Raw genomic sequence first — 5,000 nt, 5'->3', positions numbered from 1 at the left:
CTCGCCTGCGACGGGAAGCGAATTGGAGAGGAGACCAACCCTGGCCGAGCACCGGACACACCGCCGTGGGCTTCCCCATGACAGAGAAGCCCCGGAAGGAGCCGGCCCGCCGGGGGCCCTCTCCGACGCGACCCGAAAAGCCTCATCGATCGGGTTTTGTTGGTGTGGGGAGGAGAAGAGAGGAGGAGGAGGAGGAGGAGGAGGAGGAGGAGGAGGAGAAGCAAACGAGCGTGAAGAACAGGAGCGACGACAAGGGCCCCGCGGCCACGGTCCTGGGACAACGGCAACGGCAACCCCAACGTGCGCGCCCCACCGGCCGACACCGCCACGGTCCAGGCGGGCAGCGGGCGGACGGCCGCGGGACTCCGCGTGCGTGCGTGCGAGCGGGGAACTCGTCCCCGAGAGACCGCCCCCGCGGGCTCGGCGCCGTCGAGCCGCCTCGACGCGCCCCCGGGGCCCGCCGACGCCGGCGGGCCGCTTGGCTTTCGGGACAATTTCGGCTGATCGCAGCGGGAGGAGCGCGCGGGGGGTGCCGCCACCCACCCGCATCTGCGGACAACGGTTCCCTCTAACTGGACGACAACGGCAAAGATGGGAGACGCCACACACCCCGCCGGGGGCCGGGGACGTCGGGGGTTTTCACACCCCCTTTTTCCCCTTCCCCGAGGGGAACCCATCCGGGAAAGCGTGCGACAAAAAAAGTTTGCCACCGACCGCGAGAGGCCACGGGGCCCCCCCAAACCCGGCTTTAGCGCCCGGCCTCGCGGCGATCGGCTTTTTTTTTTCCATCCCCCGGAAAAAAACAAAACCAAAAAAAAAAAAAAACCGGGGGGGAAACGGCAAACCAGGAGCAGAAAAAAACGATAAGAAGAAGGCACATGGCGCGTCGCAGGACCCGTGCTAGCCACGGGGGCCGCGGGCCCGGGGATGGGGGGTGGGGGCGAGGCCCGCGCCTCTCACTCCCCAACGACACCACCGCCACCACGAGGTTTTTCTCCCTGCCCCTTCGCTTTTCGCTTGGGGGCGGGGCCCGCACGCCTCTGCGGACGCTTGGCTTTTTCTCGGTGCCGCGGCTTAGGGCCGCAAAAGGGAGCGGCGGGCAGAAAGCCCTCACACCCCCAGAAAATACGGAGGAGACCGGGCGGGCAGACCCCCACGCTCTGCCCCGCACGCCTACGAGCGAAAGAAAACGAAGCGGGGACCCCGTTCGCAACCCAGCCCGCCGGGCCACGGTGGCTCGGTCCGCACCGGCCACGACAACTGAGGAAGGGCGAGGCGCCGCCGCCTCGCCCGCGCCATCTCTCTCTCTCTCGGCCCGGGGGCATTTTTCCCCGTCGCGTTCGGGTGTCCGCACGCGGGCGGGGCCGGCCACCGCGGCCGGCCGCCGCCCCTGAAACAAATTCCGCCCGCAAAAGCGCGGGTCCCCGGCTTAAGGCCGAGGAAGGGGGAACGAGGGCCACAACAACTCGGGGCGGGGGACACAACCCGGTCTTCGGGGACGGGCCGGGGGTGGGGTGGTAAAGCCTCGAACGAAGCTCGAGCAACGGTTAGACAGAGGCGCCCCCGGCCGACGTCTGCCCCCGGCTGCCGGGCCCACACCGTGGCCCACCGAGACCGGCAGCCGAAAAACAAAAAAAAAAACTGCACCCCGCCGAGGGGGGCCCCCCGGCTTAAGGCCGAGCACATAAGGGACGAGGCGCCGCCGCCTCGCCCGCCAGCCACCGGCATTCGCTTCCCCGCCCCAGGGCTGGGGCGGGAGGGAGGGAGGCGGGACTGGACCGGAATCGGCAGCAGCACGACCAGAGCGGGGGGGACCCGCCTGCGGCTTCTCTGCCTCCTCCACGCCCTTCCCTTCTCGCCTCGGCCGCCCGCGCGGCAACACTCTCTCTGGGCAAGCAGCACACGCTTCCTCGGCATCACGACAAGCTGGCCCCCCCCACCATCGGCACGATGGGTAGCACGGGGGAAGCGGGACGAGCCCCGCGACTCGGTCCCGCCGAGGCGGCAACACACTCCCTTCTCTCTCTGGGCAAGCAGCGGCAACGACGCCTCCTCGGCCTGGCAAACAAAGCTGCCCCACCGGCACGATGGGTAGCACGGGAAGCGGGACGAGCCCCGCGACTCGGTCCCGCCGAGGCGGCAACACACTCCCTTCTCTCTCTGGGCAAGCAGCGGCAACGACGCCTCCTCGGCCTGGCAAACAAAGCTGCCCCACCGGCACGATGGGTAGCACGGGAAGCGGGACGAGCCCCGCGACTCGGTCCCGCCGAGGCGGCACACTCTCGGTTTCTCTCTCGGGCCTCCCTGGCCGGCGGCTCTCCCCTTCGTTTCTCTCTGAGCTCAGCGCCGGCGACCGGCCGGGCGGCCGGCCCGTAGCTTCGCCTCCGGAGGACACAGGCACGGTAGCAGCCTGGGGGAGACAACCCGTTACCTCGCTCCCATAATACGGAGATACGTGTCCGAGGCCGCCGATGCCTGCAAGTGACCGTAGCGTACGTGACCGGGGCAAAGCGGCGGCGCTAGCCGCCTCCTAGCATGACGTAACTGGAGGCAGCTGAAAACAGCGACCCCTTGGTGAACTTCCAGAGCCGGCGCGGACACCAGGTCTACCTCGACCGCGGACACCACGTCTACCCCGACCTGGGCTAGCAGGTCTACCCCGGCCTGGGACAACACGTCTACCCCGACCGCGGACAGCAGGTCTACCCCGACCGGGGGACAACACGTCTACCCCGACCGCGGACAGCAGGTCTACCCCGACGGGGGGACACCACGTCTACCCCGACCGCGGACAGCAGGTCTACCCCGGCCTGGGACAACACGTCTACCCCGACCGCGGACAGCAGGTCTACCCCGACCGGGGGACAACACGTCTACCCCGACCGCGGACAGCAGGTCTACCCCGACCGGGGGACACCACGTCTACCCCGACCGCGGACAGCAGGTCTACCCCGACCGGGGGACACCACGTCTACCCCGACCGCGGACAGCAGGTCTACCCCGGCCTGGGACAACACGTCTACCCCGACCGCGGACAGCAGGTCTACCCCGACCGGGGGACAACACGTCTACCCCGACCGCGGACAGCAGGTCTACCCCGACCGGGGGACACCACGTCTACCCCGACCGCGGACAGCAGGTCTACCCCGGCCTGGGGACAACACGTCTACCCCGACCGCGGACAGCAGGTCTACCCCGGCCTGGGACAACACGTCTACCCCGACCGCGGACAGCAGGTCTACCCCGGCCTGGGACAACACGTCTACCCCGACCGCGGACAGCAGGTCTACCCCGACCGGGGGACACCACGTCTACCCCGACCTGGGACAGCAGGTCTACCCCGGCCTGGGACAACACGTCTACCCCGACCTGGGACAGCAGGTCTACCCCGACCGCGGGACACCAGGTCTACCCCGACCGCGGACAGGAGGTCTACCCCGGCCTGGGACAACACGTCTACCCCGACCTGGGACAGCAGGGCTGCCCCGACCACGGGCAGCAGGTCTTCCCCGTCCGGGAGACAAGGGTACCCCGCTGAAATTTGCCTCGTGTCCCGCCACCGGGCCAGGCCTGTCAGGCGGCCCCGGCCCTGGGTGGACCCAACCTCCCGGGGCCGCCCGCCACCGGGGTAGTCCTGTCGGCCGCCTCCGCGCCGGCCGCCCCCTGCGGCTTCTGACGCCGTGCCCGGCGGCGGCGGTGGCGGCGGCGGCGGCCTGCCCCGGAGGCGGGAGACCGACCTGTGCGCCCCTCGGCCGTCGGGTAGCTTCGGCGGCCCCGTCCCTCCCGATATTGCCGCTCCCTAGACCGAGGCGTATTTTTGACCGTTGCTTTATTTTGCTTTTTTTCACGCACGCAGGCACGCAGGCACACGCCCTCACCCACGGCCACACGCGCACCCACCCCTTCCCTTCTTCTTTCGTCTTTTTCCCGAAAGGACGGCTCTCGCGTCGGGGCGGAACACCAACGCTTCGCCGGGATCCGAAATTCTCGGCCCATCCCATTTCCGTTCCTGCGTGCGCGGCCGGACGCCTCCCAGCCGAGCCGACGGGCGGCTCGCGGCCCGCGCCCGGCCTGCCGACGCGCTCGACCGGCCGCGGGGCGTCCCCGCCACGCCTGCGGGGAGCAGAAGCGGCACCGGCCAGCCGGCGGGACCTGGGGGCGGACAGCGGGGGAAAGGAAGCGGGCGGGAGGGTGCGGTGGGACGCGGCGGGAAGAAAGACGCCGGCCCCCGGCGTGACTCGACTCGAATCGCCGGCAGAAGCGGCGAGCGGGCGGGCGGGCGGCCGGCTCTTCGGCGGTCCGCGGAGGTCTTTGGCCCCGGGCCCGCCTCCGGGGGCTCGCCGCCGAGGCGTGCGGGGCCCGGGCACGGAACCGCCGCTCCCGCGGCGGCGCCTTTCCGGGCTTTTCCCCGCCCCCTGCTGGGCGGGCGATGCCGGCCCGGCGGCCCCGCCCTCCGACGTCACCCTGCCTCGGCACCTCCTTCCGGGCTTGCCCCGCCCGCCCCCCTGCTGGGCGACGGTTCGGGCCGCCGCCGTCGGCCCCTCCCCGCCCACGCCCCGGGCGGCTCCTCCTCAAGCGGCCGGCCGCTCGGCACTGCGACAACGCCTGCGGGGGCTGAGGAGCGGGCCGACGGGGCCGCCGGCGGCCTGAGCCTCGGCGCCCTCCCTTTCCGAGGAAGCTTTCTCGCCGGCGCTCTCTCGGAGGCTTTCGCGCCCACGGCGGCTTCCTTCCCGCTCGGCCCCCGGCCGGCCCCGCCGAAACCTGCAGGCGGACGGCGGCCCCGCCGATCGAGCCGGGCGGGCAGAAACCGAGGCGGCGGCGGGGCCGCCGTCTGCTCGCGCCCGGACGGGGGAGGGAGCGCCGCCGGCTTCTGAGGGCTCCCTCCTTCCCTCTCGGGGAGACACGAAGGCGGCGACGCGCTCAGGCCGAGAGGGGCGGGCCGCTCGACGCGTCCCGCGGCGGCCCGCCGGCCGACAGCGGCTCTCCCCCGGCGGCCGGCC

This window comes from Cyanistes caeruleus, unplaced genomic scaffold, assembly GCF_971803275.1.
Source record: "Cyanistes caeruleus unplaced genomic scaffold, bCyaCae1.hap1.1 HAP1_SCAFFOLD_212, whole genome shotgun sequence".
Classification (NCBI taxonomy): Eukaryota; Metazoa; Chordata; class Aves; order Passeriformes; family Paridae; genus Cyanistes; species Cyanistes caeruleus.
Note: the sequence above shows the minus strand (reverse complement) of the source record.